Raw genomic sequence first — 16,762 nt, 5'->3', positions numbered from 1 at the left:
GCAGGAAATCAAGCAGCAAGTTCATTCCACTTCTCGCTTGCACAAGCTCTTATTATAACCCCCTTCCACTTCTGGTTTGCACAAGATGTTAGTCTAGCCCATCCAGGTAGTTGCACTGTGTCTGTATGCAGAGATGCACCCTCCAGAGGTGTGTGCATCTCCAGACACACACAGTGCAACTCCACTTTGCATTGCCACAGCCAGTAAGTTGTAGCTCTTTCAAAAAAAAATAACACACTGGGATCAGCATCAACAACAATCATCATAAAAGAAAAGCACACAAGTTACTCTAACAGCAAATTGTAACTTTACCTTAAATGGCCACAAATATGTTCACAATATTCCAAGGAAAAAGAGACTTTTTTTTTTAAGAAGAGAGAGAGAAATCTTCTTCAAAAGTGCTTTATTGTTTCACATGTGTTTGACCCCCAAAAACACACACCAAAAAAAAAAAAAGGGAAAAAAAAGGAAAAAAAAAAGTACTTTGAACTGGATCTCAGTCCTGTTCCAGGGTTATTCCACACAACTCTACACCTGGCTTTGTTTGGCTTTTTTGGATGATCCACCGTAAAATAACTGCCATAAAATCCCCCACCCAAACAGAACAAAAATAAAAGCCGGCAGGGGAAGTAAAAAACAAAACAAAAACAAAAAAAAGGGAAAAAAATTGTTTTAAAAGATCCAACAACTTTTCCCTCTATTGTTTTTTATAAACACATGCTTCTGTTAATAAACTACTGAAAAACCGTGGTGGTGGTGGTGGGATTTTTTTTCCCCCCCTCTGTCCTTCTTTAAAAAAAAAAGTCTTAAACTTGCTCCAAGTTTATAGATCTCTCCTCCTCCTCATCGACTCCCCCATGGAGACATTGATAATAATATGTTTCCCTGAAAGATACATTGTAATCCATTCACATCCGGGCAATACAGCGGGGCTTATAAAGAGAAAGAGCTGCTGCCGCCGCCGCCGCTGCTGCTGCACGTTGCTGCTCGCTACTGCGTCGTCTATTACAGACAATGACGAGGGGGGAGGAGGGAGAGGGGGAGCATAGAGAGGTAAACAGCCGGGCTAGAGAGTCGGCCAAGATGGAGGCTGCTCAATCCAGATGGGAGGAGGAAGAGGAAAGGGAGGTGAAGGGGGCTTTAAGCTGGCCAGGAGAGTTGAAATCCCCCCAGTGCACTGACAGCATCAAGCCACTGACTGCTTGTGTCTGGGAAAGTGACAGGCCAAGTGGAGCTGAAGAAGCCTGCTGGTTTGCAAAGGGATGGGGACCGGTTTGTGGGCTCAGATCCAGCGTAGTCCATGCTTACCTGGCAAGGGAATTGCCATGACCACGGAGGCAGTCCTCCTAGTCGCACTGGGAAGACGGCTGTCCTGGCACAGGGATAGTACCTGCCAAGGTAATGTAGAGTAAACCTCCCATGGAGCTGCTGGAGTGGAAAGGTCTTGGCTTTAAGCCTGCTTTACAGAAATGGGAGACTCCTCCTGGCTTGCCCCTGGGGCCTTATGGGCTAAGGGCAAGCAAAACTCAGGGGCATCTGAACCCCAAACCTACAGGCCTAGGCCTGCAAGTAGGATGCCCACCAGAGGTTTTGGAAAAGTCTGAAGCCCCAGATGGGGGTGGGGGATGTTTGCCGGTAGTAGGGCCACTTATGGTTCTGGACTGGCTCTTGGATTCGAATTTGTTTTGGGTCATTTGGCTTGGAATATGGAAAACAATAAAAAAAAAAAAAAAAAAAAGATCTAGGGTCTAGAAAAAAAGGGGTGCAGGTGGGGTGGGTGCAGTATCACCAGTATTGCCAACTATTGTGATTTTTTTTTGGCATTGTTTCATAGATGTTAGGGCTGGAAGGGACTTGGCGAGATCATCAGGTCCAGCCCCTTGCCCCAGGGGCAGGAAGTCAGCCGGGGTCAAATCACCCCAACAAGATAAGCATCCAAGTGTTTCTTAAAGGTATCCAGAGTAAGTGCTTGCACCACTGCTGGGGGGAGTCTATTCCAGACTCTGGAGACTTGGATGGTAAAGAAGTTTTTTCTTATGTCTAGTCTAAAACAATCTTCCAGCAGTTTGTGACTGTTAGACCTTGTCATCCCATGGGCTGCTCTGGTGAACAGATGTTCTCCCAAATCCTGATGCACACTACATATATACTTATAGGCTGCCACCAAGTCACCCCTGAGCCTTTGCTTCTCCAGGCTGAAGAGTCCCATGCCTCTCAGCCTCTCCTCATAAGGCCTACTCTCTTGACCTCTAACCATGCACATGGCTCTCCTCTGGACTCTTTCAAGCTTCTCCAAGTCCTTCCTAAATTGTGGGGCCCAGAATTGGATGCAGTGGTCCAGCTGTGGCTTCACCAAGAATGACTTTGTTCTTAAAGTCGATGCTTCAGGAATGTGAAAAAAAACTTAGCTCTTTCTTTTTTATATATATATATATATATATATATATAAGTCTGTCTCCTTGCTGGCTGTGAGAGGACAGGAGAGGAGACAAGAGGCAGGAAAGTGTTGAGGGGACAGGAATCATGTTGACTCAGTACTGTCTATTAATACTCTCTAGGTCCTACCTCAGAGCCAGTTACTTAGCCATTGGACCGTAAAGTAATTGAGGCCACGTTTTTCCAATTTTACCATGAGGCTATCTTGATGCCCACCCTGCTAGTGTTCCCTGAGCCCAGTAGTGTTTCCTGCCCAAATGCAGGGGAGCTGGACTCAGTGATCTTGTAACGTACCTTCCAGTCCCTAACATCTATACATCTATAAAAGCTAAGGTTTTCACATTCCTGAAGCGTAGGCTTTAAGAATGATGCCAAAAATCACACTAGTTGCAATACTGTATCACGTGTATCTCAGAACAACAGCAGAGTATCCCTATGCCTGAAGAGGGGCACTTGTGCCCAAAAGCTTGCAAAGAATGTCGTTTCAACTACTCAGTTGGTCTAATAAAAGATTATTGCATCTACCCAAAGAAACTTGCCTACATATAATGCAACACTTTTTTTTTTTCTCCAGGTGAAAAGAAACTAGAAGCTTTACAATATGCTAGGGGCCTAGGGTTATAGTATTCAATTTGAGATCAAAGAAAAAAATAAATATGACTTTATTGGAGGGTGCACTTGTTTGTAGATTTAAGGTTGAAAAACACAGCTAACAAGGCAAAGTAGTCAAAAGATATTGTTTTGTTAGTCTTGTAGTTATTAGAGTGTACATCTCTTTTTCAGAATCGTAAAACAAAATTACCATTTTTGAGCATCTTGACAGTGCATCCAACACTTCACTGTCGATCATTTTCGCACTTGAGTTAATGTTCACCTGAGTTAAGATTTTTAGCTAGGACGAAGAAGAATCTGCAGGGCTGTGAAACAAGAGGGATGTCATCAGGAATGGCTAACCAACACTAAAATTGCAGATGAAAGGATAACTTGATTAATGGAACATGAAGACCATTAAAAAGCAGTTGGGTGGCCAACAGTCAATTAATGAGAGGCTTTTGCCTCTCAACCACTCAGTGGCAGGGGGGCATGTGGTGAAAAAAGAAAAATTAAAGACACCACTGCACTATGAATTTCTGCTGCAATTCAGGTAGGTCCCTACCTATTTTCTTCCAGAGTGTTGTGGCATGTTTGTATGCCCAAAAGCACTACTGTTGTGTTGTGAAGATGCAATGCTGCTTTGTTATCACATACATAGCTGTGAAAATGTAACTATTATTTTACCAAGGCCTCAGTTCTAATATTTTAAAATTAAGAGACCTTTCTGGTTTGAAGTTTGACTGTGCAATGGAAATTCGGCATGCCTTATAACTATACAAGATACACTGGTGGACCACATTTCACAGTCATTTGAACAAAATGTTCCCAAGGTTTTTCTGACTACCAAGGATGAACGTAAGAGTACAGTATAGCATATAAAACCAAACTGAGAAAGACCAACGCACAAATTGAGATACGGCTAGCCAAGGACACAAAAAGCATTTTTAAAGGTTAACAGTAGGAGGGACACCAAGGAAAATGTAGCTTCCCCTTCTGAAGGAGGGGAAGCTAATCATTGACAATGGGAAGAAGGCTGAGGTGTTTAATGAATTTTCTTTACTTCAGTTTTGACAAAAAAGGTCGATTGTCAAATGGCAAACACAATTAGAATCAAGGACAAGGTATTAAGGACTCACCTTGGAGAAGGGAAAGAACAAGTTAGGGATTATTAAACTAGATGTTTTCAAATTTCCAAGGCCTGATGAGATTCATCCTTGATACTCAAGGAGCTGGTGAAAGTAATTGAAGAGCCATTGACTACTGTCTTTGAAGAACCATTGGCTATTTTCTTTGACCCAGGAGGTCAAATAAATTACAGAATGATAATTACAGGGAATTACAGAATGCGCCGATTAACTTGGATACCTGAAAATATACTGGAGCATATTATCAAACTATTAATTTCTAGTCAACTTGCAGATGGGAAGCAACAGCCAATGTGGAGTGCTGAGAGGAAGTGGATCACAAAGTGAATATAAGATGACTAATGTTGTTCCAAAAAATCTAATAGCATAGTTGGATTTACTAACAGGAGGCACAGGGAGTGTTTAATCTACTCTGTTCAGCACTGATGAGGCCTCTCTTGAAGTACCATATTCAGCTTTGGGCACAGTATTTTAAGATGGGTATGGACATGTTGAAAGGACTCCATCAGAAAAAACAAAAATTATTAGAAGTTTAGAAAACATGACATTTGAGGAAGAGTTTCAGGAACTGGGATTATTTAATCTTGTTTACGGTATAGAAAGGAGTTCATTTGCAGTGTCTGCAGCTAGAGGGCCAGTACACAGAGATCTAAGGTTGCTTTATGGGGCTCCCATCTGCTGAGGTTCCTGTGGGCAGCCAAGCACAGAGAAACGTGCTGTTTGGCTGGCCACCCAGGGAACTGCACCCACCAGGAAATGAATACAAAGAAGACCTGGAATTTCCTTAAATCCAGTGCATGCTGTCCTCCTACTGGCATAGAGTCAAAGCCTGCCACTGCTTCTTCTGAGAGTTTACAGAGCTCGTGTGTGAGCTGATGTGCACTGACTGAGGCCTTGGCCACGTGCTCTCTGGTCACCAACCCCTTTGCTGTAGGCAAGTCCATGATAGGGAAGGCATTTTGCACAGTGTTCCTGGCTACAGTGGATGCTGGTACTGAGATTCACCTGGTTTGTCAATCTGCAAGAGGTAGGTGCTAGGGGAAGGGCTCCATCAGTGTCTCCATTTTAGGAGGGGAGGGTACAGGGACTCCCTTTTGCCCTAGCTATGGTCTTTATGGCAGCCAGACTCTGCAGCAAGCACACGTGGACCTCCTGGCCATGCAATTCCCCCCTCCAGCTCTGACATTGCCTCAGGAGCAGCCTCAGGAGTCTCCTCTTCACCCTGTCTATGGCATATGCTGCTTGTAGAAACCGACAGTCAATTTTTGAAGGACCTGGACATGAGCTTAAATTCCTAATCCACAAGTTGCTATTTGGTGACCTTTGTTTCTGCAGTACCTTCGGTATTTGTTGGGAAGTGGCTAATCACGTTTGCCTCACAAAGGTTCAGAAGTGGGGGGAAAAACAGCCATTAAAAATTGACACACTTCCAAGAAGCTGTGTTGTAAAAAGCTATCATTTCTTCCTGGAACTACCATGAATTTTCCCCAAAAAGCTGCTGGAACACCTGTACAGTTACTTTTTTTACAGAACTAAAAGGGCATATTTCTTACTAGAAATGTAATGCCTGTCCATAGCCTTAGAGTAAGGGGACAGTAAGTAGCTGCCTTCAAATGTAAAAAGAGGATGATGCTCAGTTGCTGTTTGTGTCCATAGAGCAGGCCGGACAAGAAGTAATGGGCTTAAATGCAACAAGGAAGATTTAGGATGGATATTAGGAGGAACTTTCTAATTATGAGGGTGGTTAAGCACTAGAAGAGATTAGCTAGAGTGGGTTAGACGTTTTTAAGCATAGATTAAACTTGGTAGAAGTTTATAGAATTCAGTAGAAGTATAGATTAAACAAACATTGGTCTGCAATGGTTTAAATAGCAGCTGATCCTGATTTGACCTGGAGGTTGGACTAGATGACCTCTTGAGAGGTCTCTCCTAGGTCTGTGCTGAAGGTATGCTTAAAGGGAATGCAAGTTTAAGTCTTTAAACACCAGGAAATCAAGAGATAGTACTAATCTAAGATTCTGAAAACTAGAAAATATAAAGTAAGGTCCACACCAATGTACCTATAGACTGGGGGCAAGGGCTGTGGCTAGGGCTAGACAATGAGCAAGGAGGGAGAAGAGGCAGGTTGGAGACTGGTGAGAGACATTACTGGAGGGGATGAGAGTGGGGTTACTGAGCTTCTACTTGAGGCTTGCACAGCAATGGAGGGCATTGGTCTTCAAAAGCAATGTTTTATGCTTGAATGCCTTTCTTATACAGTACTGATGGCTTAATGGGAACAGGAAGGGGAGGCTAGAAATGCTTTTTGCAGTGGACAGGAAAGGAAGCAGAGAAGGGAGAGATTGAGGAGTCTTTTTCATATGCTTGAAGTTACTGTAACCACAGTGTAATAATACTGTCAAGATTTTGGGTTATAGGCCATATCTGATTTCTCTCATTAGTCCTGTCAATCTACATGCTCTGAACATTTCAGAGTGTAACCTTTGATCCTGAAGACTTCCAACCCAGGAAAATGATGGGTTTTCTGTTTTTCAGCAGTCAATCCATTTACAAGGTAAAGTCCCAAAGAACCTTTACTTTACATTTGTTACTGGGTAAGTTTTGTGATCCCACATCTTCTGATCCTTAAGGAGATAATATTGGGCTCACAGGTCCCAATGAAGACCATAGCTACAATGAAGAGCATCCTTTCCTAGAACATACTTTGTGCTATCATCTAACTATTGATGATTACAGTCTTAACACGTTATATCTTCTGCATGTATCTGTGTGTTCCTAAGTTTTTAAAGCATGGTATCCAAGTGGGTTTGTATGAAGAGCCTGCTTTATGCATCTGAAATAAGGGCTTCAGTTGATAGTTTTAGGTGGGCTCTTCTTTAGCCACTTCAACATTTTTAGCAAGTTTAATTTAGTCCATTTGCCATGCAAGGGCTCTGCCTTACATTTCTTAAGTTGGTTTTCATCATCTGCTTGACTTGCCTTCATGTCTTTTTCCACTACTGTCTTTTCATACATTAATTTTAAAGATGGGTATAGTACTGACTTCAAGGGATTTAGAAAGAGAACTATGATTCCTAAACACAAGATCCTTAACACTCTTCAACCTTGTTCCTCCTTTCTGACCAAATGTACAAGAATCTGTCAACACTGTTTTTTGGGTATAAAGCTCAGTGTATTGTGAGTTTTTTTTTTTCTTTGGCCCCCTCTCCTAGTGTCTCAGGGCACATCTACACATCACCTTACACATAGTGCATTGCTACGGTGATGTATATATGTCAACATATGTTGCATTACAGCGATGTAGTGATCATGTGAGTCTACAAGCGATCAGCAGCTACTTCACTGTAACAGCATGCTCCCCTATTTTAGTGCACCACTATGGAGAAATAGTGGTGAAAACTAACTGTGCGCCATGTGCACGGGGCAGTACAGGCAGTTACTGCACTATGCTTTAGTCCTTCCAAAAGGAAGTACTAACGCACAATGCTGTAACAATGTCACCGTAGGGTGATGTGTAGACGCACCCTCAGAGTCCAATCTGCTGTGATGGCACAGGTATAACCTGCTCAGAAGTGCTTTTTTTTCTGCTGGTCTTGGATATCAGGAGTTGATGGAGCCTCCTCTTATGTTCTAACATAACTATTCTTCCCATCACTTGGCCCTTATCAATAGTCACAGTGTCATACTTGTACAGGCAACCCCCACTTAACGCGGTTTCGCTTAGCGCTATGTTGCTATAATGCTCATTTTAAATGGATACCTTATTGTATAGATTTCATAGATTATAGAGTTGGAAGGGACCCAATGGATCATCGTGTCTGACCCACTGCCCCTGGCAAGAAAGAGGACTGAGGTCAGACAACCCCAGCCAGGTGATTGTCAAGCCTCCTCTTGAAGACCTCCAAGTTAGGTGATAGCACCACCTCTCTTGGAAGCCCATTCTAGACTCTGGCCACCTTTATTGTAAAAAATGTCTTCTTAATGTCTAACCTAAATCTACTCTCCACTAGTTTGCACCCATTATTCCTAGTTACTCCCTGAGGTGCTCTGGTAAACAGCACATCCGTAATTCCCTGCTGTCCTCCCCTGATAAATTTATAGGCAGCTACAAGGTTATTCCTCAGCTGTCTTTTGTATACGCTGAAGAGATCCAGATCTCTCAACCTCTCCTCGTAGGGTCTTCCATGGAGACCACTAATCATGCAAGTGGCCCTCCTCTGAACCCTCTCCAGATCCTCCGTGTCCCTACTTCACTTAGCGCTCAGTGAGTTTCGTTATAACACTCACAGTTGCCATCTTGGGTCATTAAAAGCAATTTTGGTCACCATCTTGAGTCGTCAAATACTTTTGGTATTGCTTAATGCTCGTTTCACTTAAAGTTCGTTTTTTCAGGAACCAATTAAGAGCGCTAAGCGGGTTTGCCTGTATAGTGCAAACTGAAGGCACAGACTCTTGAAAAGGTCATGGAGTTCTTTTTCAGAGTTCGGCTATTTTTATGTGACTTTTCAGACAGTTTAAGAATGCCCATATGGAGGGGACGGCTAATGGTAATGTTTGATATTGAAATCCATGGGCAAATCTAGGATTTTGTAAAGTGGGGATGTAGTAGTGCAAATAGCACTGCAGAAGGAACCTGCCTGCTGCCATCATCTCTGCTGCTGTCCCCAGCTGAGCCTGGCCTATGCACAGCCCAGCTTGGGAGGGGCAGGAACAGCTTTGGAGCTCCCTCTGCCCCTGGGTCAGCTGGGGTCAGCAGAGGAGTGGTGCTGTGCCACTGAGCACAGAAGAAAAGGCAGAAGGTGCTGAGAGGGGGGTGGGATTTTTTCCTGTTTTGGGTTCTTACCTAACTGCTGCTTCTGCGTTGTGGTCCAAAGGGAGATGTAACCCACCAGTGCACCCTCCCCCCCCCGGATCTGCCCCTGGTGGGACCCAATCAATTTGTCCTCAAAAGGGCAGAAAATGGCACATAATGAAAAACAGGGTGAGAGAGAGAGCCCTTGGAAGATTTCCCAGTAGATATTAAAAGTAGCTTAGTCTGTGACCTTGGGTGATGAGATTGGTCTGCCATGAGATCCGACAAAAATCTGTGAAACCTACTAAATTGCCTGGAAAGTTTTAGACAGGGGGGAGCCTGCCTTGAGCTTCTGAAGTTCCTTTAAGCCTTGTTTTTTTCCTATGATTTTATGAAATTAGTGACATTGTTTGCAGTGAAATACCTTTTCAGTGCTTTTCATACTCATGAATGTATCAAAGCCCTTCTTGTAGTCTCTTCACACTAATCTCTGATTTCTTGGATTTGGCAGTCTTCATAACCATCTTGTCAATCAAAAGTGGATTCTTCATATTTTTTGTATTTTTTTGCATCCTCTTTTGCTCTCCTGTGTAATATCCATGCCTCTGTGGTCATGGATGTGATCTGATCTGATTGATGCTAACAGTTTCCACATGGCTGGGAGACATGTGATTGGACAGTAGCTGGAAACTGCTTAATAGCCCATGATTTTGTTTTTTGTAATTAGCTCTGTTCAATGCATCATCCATGCAGTGATTTCTCTTATAGAACTGCCTGGAGGTGTTATGCTAGTCTCAGGTGCAACAATGTAAAATATTTAAGCCAAAAACCCTGGATGCCATCTGGGCCTGGTACATTTCAGTTCTTTGCTTTGTTAAAGGGCCCCCTTGACCATGTATTCCTATTCTTATATTTATATTTTACTTTTGCAGAACTTTTGCAGCGTTGCTGTTATGGTTAACCAGGCTGTCCCAGATTTTTCTCCAGAATTTTATAGGTCTAGAAGCCTTGTGGTCGGTCTGATTCTAGTGACTGTCCTGAGATTTCTTGAAATAATTTCTTTTGCTTGGTGTCCGTATATCTTAATTCCGCTATCATATCTTTCAGAGCTTTTTTGGTATTGCAATAATATATTGTCTCAGTTCTTTCACTTTCTGTACCTAAGTAGCATTGTTTTAAGTTGTCTGATTCCCATGTATTCCTTGAGTATTTCTTTTTTTTTTTCTCATATTATTTCCATCAGAACTTACTTTAAACTGATTTAGCCTCTGTCTTTTATTTAATTTTTTTTTCTCAAGCTTTGTTCGTGAAGGTTGCTATTGATTTTTTTTTTTTTTTTGTGGTTTAAATCTACTGTGTATTCAGCATGTGTGGTTCTCAGGAGAAATGAGAAAGGACTTAGAGGACTGGATGATGACTTGGTGAACCTCAATTTAACTGACTTCTGTATCCTTTTTAGAGAAGAGGAAGAGTATGAGAGAAGTAAAGGAACTGTTTAGAATATGTGGGGGTCTTTTTTGGAATGGTAGGCTTCTGGCTGCTGGGCAGTGCTTGTTCTTATGTCTGTCTTAAGGTCACTCAAGGGTGTAATGGTAGGCCTATAAGCTGCATTATGCAGTTGGAAAGAAAAGACATCTAATGCTTTGTAGAGAGAAGATGCAGAATATATCCTGCCCCTCCTCTCTGGCTATATAAGTGTGGTGCAAGCTGAGCCAGGCAGTTGCCTGCAGGGCAGTGTGGAGTAAGGAGCCCACACCAGAATGGTTGCCTGACGGTAGGGGCTCTCAAGCTGGGAGAGAGCTGGAGAGAGGAACTGCAACCCAGGCAAGGAGCTGAGTAGCACTTGAGCCTGGAGAAAGGCCCTGAAGGACATGGTCAGGTACTGGAGCAAAATAATAGCTTGGCACTGAGATGTATCCCCAGGATGACTGCAGTGTGAGATGTATTCCCAGAATGACTGCAGAGAGCAGCAGTATGGTGGGATGTGGATTACCTGATTGGAGACTCATGGGAGTTGATCTAGCTTTTGGGATGGGTCATAAAGGTGAAGACAGAGCTCTGATGGGTTATCTGAGTAAGAGTTCATGTGAGGCATGGGATGGCTGTAAGGGGAAAAAAGAAGGCTGGAATAGGGACCCTGCAGGGAAGGGATCCTGTGAGTGAACTGTTGCCACATTGGAGGCCCCACAAAACCAGATTGCTGGGGGCAGTGGGTTACTGGTATGATGTACCTGCAGCCCTGCTGGGAACCTGAGACAGTGAGGCCTAGTGGCTGGAGGGGACTGGGATCCTAGAAGAGCAAGGCCTGGTGAGCTGAGTGTGGGCTGAGACCAGAGAGCTCTGGGAAGCTGAATGCAGGTTGAGAGCTGTGCTGGGATGACGTGGGGAGGCTGAGAGTGAGGATGCCCCCAGGGAACAGCTGGGAGTGGTGAGAGCAAGAGAGCTCTAGGATGAGACATAAATTTGTCCCCAGCTGAATGATGGCCCAACTCCTTTAGTTACATCACGATGCAGCAGTTGGAAACAACTAAGCAACAGGGAAGTTGGGAGAACAGGCGAGTAAGAGCTTTCCTCCAGCGGGCAGTGGACCATGCCAACACACACCTGAGCCTGCTACAGGGGACTAAATGTTGCCTTATGTGCCAAATATAGCACACATGTAGCTGTGCAATTATGAGGTTGGGCACTTGCACACAGCCTGTGATTCACCCCTGCTTGCGTAAGCCCATTGAGCATGCTCAGTTGGCCGGCACTTCTGCCCAGCAGTTGTGTGTCAAAATAGAATTGCTGAAGTATGCATGTAAGGTTGGGCGAGTCCAGAAATCTTAGCTTTAGAAAAATAACCATGACTGAGGGGGTTGGTGGAGTTGGATGCTTTTGTTAAAAATGATAAGCAGTAAAATAAGTAACTGTATTGGCAAACTGTCATCTTTAGGTTCATGAATGAACAGCCTGTTGAAATGAGTGGTGTAATTCACTCCAGCTCAGAAATAGCAAGACAACAGGGTATCAGTTTGCATTCAATTCAGGTTATGTAAAGATTTTTTTTTCTAGGTCAAAAGCCTATAATCCCAATAAAAATCCCACTTTTAGTCTAGATTATATCTATCTAGACCAGGGGTGGTCAACTGGAGGTACGTGTACCCCCAGAGGTACTTGAGAAGGGCCTAGGGGATATGTGCAAGTGGGTGGGGATGGAGGGCTGCCAAACACTATCAGGTGCTGCCTTGTAGGCACCACCTGCCTAACTGGACGCAGCGGGTGGGGGAAGCTCGCACTCGGTGGCTGCCGCCGCTCCTTGTTCAGCCACGTGTCCCACCCCTTCTCCCCCTGCTCCACATCCAGCCACTGAGGGTATACTGCTCCGTGTCCAGTCACAGGGGGTACACTCATCCAAAAAGGTTGAAACCCCCCGATCTAGACCGTAAACCTCTTCAAAGAGGTGACACATTTCTCTCGTGTTTGTGCATAACACAACAGGACCATATTCCTAACTGAATCATTTGAGCTGCACTATAGGACCGTGATCCTAAGGGGAAAAAAGTGAATTACTGCTTTTAAAGCATAAATCTGTGACAAATTCTACAGTATAATCTGAGAATTATAAATTACAGGTGACCCTGGTGTACTCTTATGCAAAATGCAAATGTACATTGAGTACAATTGCAAATTAAGAGCAGCATGCTGCCCTCTGCCTTTTTGTGCCTGGCATACCTACACAAATAAAATAATTGAATCACCTTAGCTTCCTCAATGTAAAGAGTAAAATGTTACAGACAAGTTTTGCATGGCACTTCATATTTCCTACTCTCAGAAGTACCTGTTTAGCACCATCATGGGCCAGCTGGGCTGAAAGGATGGTAAGTAGATCTTTTCTACATTAAACCATTGGCAAAAACTCCCAACACAGGAGCTCCCTGTGCCACATGTCAAATGAAGATCAGTGGTCTGTCACGACCCAAAGGTCTGATTTTTTTTGTGTGTGCTTCGGCACTAAGAATTATCCCCGCGGGTTTACCGCTTCGTTGCACGGAGGAGTTCTGCTGCACAGAGAACCCGCGTGCAGGGGAGCGTTCCCGCCACTTTGCAGCGATCTTTGCAGGGTGCATTTTCTTTGCAACACAGAAATGCACGGTGCAAAGGAGTTCCCACTCGTCGTATGCAGATTCGTGCCCCGCAATTGGCTAGTTCTAAATTATTCACACGTGGCGGCTAGCGATTGGCCTGCTAGCCATATAAGAGGCTTGAGCAGTTTCCACCCAAGCTGAAGAGGACTCTGCATCCATCTCGTGGGGACTCTGGGTGTGCGCGGCAGGGTAATAGAAACCCTGTGTGTTGCTCAGAGGAGTTTGGCGGCCTGATCCACCGCCCACCTCTTCCCGTCTTCGAACGGAGCCTACTATAAGACGTATCGACGAGTTTTATGTGCGCTTGTCCTGGACATCCGGAGTCTGTCTGCGTGGAGCCTAGCAAATTCCACGTGTGTTCTTGTTTTCTGTTTGTAACTGCAACTCAAGCAAGTTCTCAGCCTGCACCGCGACCATCTCGGTGTAAGTAAACAATCTTAAAATCAACCGTTACGTGTCTGTGCCTAATTCTAGCTCGGCGCCCGCCCTCTCCGATCTGGCCTGCCGGCTACAGCCCACGTGCAGAGCGACGAAAAGGGCCCGGGGCCTGACCTGGCCCGCACACGGTCTTGTTTTGGGTGTTTCAACTCTCCCCATCAGAATAACTTACTTTAAGATGTTGATAACTTTGCTGAACAATAACCATTTCCATGCTGAGTGTTTGCCACAAGCTGATTTGTTGTTGTGGTATTTTCAGCCAAAAGAGTTTGGCCATTCCTGTGAACAAGGGTAGAGAGAAACATTTTTTGGTATATTAAAAACAAGCTTACAGACTTCTGATGGTGATGGTGTTAGTGTCCCCAGACTATTAAACAGGCACTTAAAATTTGGTAGAGGGTATTTTCAGAGTAAAAGTACTTTTGGTCTCATGAAAATGCAACCAAACTTGGCCATGCTGTGGGAAAAATGGCCAGCACATACCCAGTACATATTTTTAATCCTTTTCTGCTTTTTAGAGGTTTCCAACTAAAATGTCTGAATAATCCATTGGGGGGAGAGGGGGCATGAAAATCAATCAGTGTGTATCAAGCACTTGGATACAATAGTGATGGGCTCCACAGAAAAGCCCACATGGATATTTAATAATGCTGTATTCAGAGCAGAATTTGAATAATGTGCCCTTAGTGAGACCAGAAGATACACACAGGAGAATGAGGATAAAATAAATTTATTCAATAGCTACTCACTCAATGAGCACCATCCACACTACGCCCAGAAAGACTACGAATCCTGTAGGAAAAAATAGCAGTAAAGATGTAATTAAAGACTAATGCACAATTTCAACACCTGTCCCCTTCTCCGTTAGGCCACGAAGAGCTATTTACATGTCTATATTTGGATGCATGTGTGGCATCTAGGGCTTATAAAGACTTTAGCTTCTACTCTTTCCTGCACAACTTGACTTCTGAGCATGCTCAGAAGACAGACTCTGCTATGTCCCTTATGCTCTGTTATAATTCTGTTCCAATGGGTTAAGAACTTAACTCTGTTTAAATCCCAGAGACAGTCAGGGAAATAAACACAATGAACAACCCTTCAATGGGAAAAGAAGAAGATTTTTTAACTTTTTAGCTCAGTAACCTAGCGGTGATGCTCCCTGCCAAGGGAGCGAGAGACCCAGGTTCTAGGCACTACTCAGACAAGAGTTTGAACCCACATCTTACACTTCCCAGCAAAGTGTCCTAACCATCATGCCAGAGGCTAGGCAGGGCCAAATCACCCTGCATGCTTCCTGTTGAAGCTTGCTCCCTGGGCATCCCAGGGAAGAAAATATGTGGGGCAAAAAACAGAGCACACCCAAAGACGCTTTACTTTGTGGGTCAAAAGATGGGCACCACCCTAGAAAGGAGTATGCTCTGGTTACTGGCCCCTGCCTCTGTAGTCTCTCCATTTTATTCAGTGTCCATTTAAAGTAAAATGTAGAAACCCCCAGAGTTGGGGGGGGGGGGGTGGAGACCAGGGTCAAGCTCCCTGGGAAATATCCTGGACCTACAGCACCCTCTCTCCAGATAAGTCTGCATCTTGCTGAGCATGCTCGGAAGGGCAAGTTGAGCTGTGCAGGGGGGGAGGATATAAAATCCGTGTAAGATTTTAAAGGCCACTTGCACATTTGTATTTAGACGTGTGAGCAGAACTTAGCCATCTAAGAGGGAGTCAGAATTGGGCCCATGGGTCAAATTGAGGTTGCATTGCCAGAATTATCTTAATTATGGCATTTCTCAACATTTTAGCGCTTGACGTTGTGACCATACTGTCCTCTGGGAGTGAGGGAAGGAGTGTTTGTATGTGAAACTTATATCCCTTGTGTAAGGTCCATTCAGTTACTGTGGCTGTATTCTGCTCCTCACACCAGCAGTATCTAGCCTGTTACGCTGGTTGCCCTACACCACTTTGTATTTTTCCCCAGGCATTTCCAAGGCCTGTATATGATCACTTTCAATGAGTTTGGGATGAAACTTAATACAGGGAAAGTAAACCAGGGCACATCTACATGTGCACTACTGTGGAGTTGACTAATGAGCTCCACAGTAAAGCGTCAGTCTACACATGCGGCTGTATTAGGATGGAGCAAATTAATTAACTCCACCCAATACAAGTACTATCCTTGTGCAGTACTCGCGTGCATTCAGAGGCACATGGAGACTGACTGGGGCTGGCTGGGGCACGAGGGTGCTACAGTGCGGGGCCGGCTAGCCCCGCACTGTAGCACCCTGGTGCCCCACCCAGCCCCTCTGCTGCCCAATGCTGGCAACTGGAGCCTGGGGCTGACCCCGAAACCCCCTGCTTTCGGTCAGCTTCTCCCAGACACAGCACCTTCATGTGCGCCAAGCATCTCCCTGGCTCAAATTGCTGCTGTCCTGGGCATGTGCACCCAGGAGCAGCTGACTCCAGTGCAAACTGCACTCAGTTTATTCAGGTGCATCAATATCACATGGAGATACGCCCCCAGTCAACAAAACCGGGAGTCACTATATACATGCCAAGGCCTGCTGAAAGCAGCATGGATAGGTGAGATACTGACACCATATGACATGACGTTCATATGAGCAATGGAAATTGATTTAAAAAGCCAAGAACTGGATTGTTCAGAGGCAAGAAACCTACTCTTACTATTTTAAAGACTACATACAGTACATTAACTATTTAATAATAAAAGCTTTACACAGTCACAGTTTTGCAGTTCACATATATCTGTGCTCCCAGAGCAGGTATAAGGATGGATTTCAGGTTTCCTTCTCAGAAGCCAATCCCACCGGTGTGCCAGAAAAGGCCACAAGCCCTGGATTCAGCCTGGTTGGGTGAAGGAGCCCAGCTGCCTGCACTGCTGTTCTGAGAACAGCTTGCTCCTGCTTCTGGATCCCACAGCCATCGAGCTCCCACCTGGGCACAGACCTTTCACAGGGTTTTTACCACCCGTCTGGCATTGCCAGGCTGAAGGCAGAGCAGGAGGTCACCTTGGAAATTAACTGGGCCCTTTCCCCTCCCACTGGGCTACCGCTTTCTGAGTGGGGATCAAAGTATTGTCTGTGGCTCAGAGTATTCATTGCTCCATGTCTGTATAAGAACAATAAGCAGATTCATTCTCTGAGCCAGAATAGTGAATATGGCATTAGTCTTCTCTTCGTGCCTCTTGGGAAACATTTATGAAGGACTGAGCTGGAGATCAC

At 44.5% G+C, this 16,762-nt stretch overlaps 1 protein-coding gene across 2 annotated transcripts in view; it reads right to left on the bottom strand.

The window, feature by feature from the left end:
* The window catches only part of TCF4 (transcription factor 4), a 351,863-nt gene extending 350,875 nt beyond the window's left edge, over nt 1–988 (bottom strand). For both annotated transcript variants that reach the window (XM_014593968.3, XM_014593970.3), the window contains exon 1: nt 313–988. The gene's annotated coding sequence lies outside the window, so the exon portion shown is untranslated. The remainder of the gene's footprint in view (nt 1–312) is intronic.
* Nucleotides 989–16,762: the final 15,774 nt, after the last annotated feature.

The sequence above is a fragment of the Alligator mississippiensis genome, chromosome 3 (assembly GCF_030867095.1).
Source record: "Alligator mississippiensis isolate rAllMis1 chromosome 3, rAllMis1, whole genome shotgun sequence".
In the NCBI taxonomy this organism is placed as follows: domain Eukaryota; kingdom Metazoa; phylum Chordata; order Crocodylia; family Alligatoridae; genus Alligator; species Alligator mississippiensis.
Note: the sequence above shows the minus strand (reverse complement) of the source record. Positions and strands in the feature narration are given on the sequence as shown.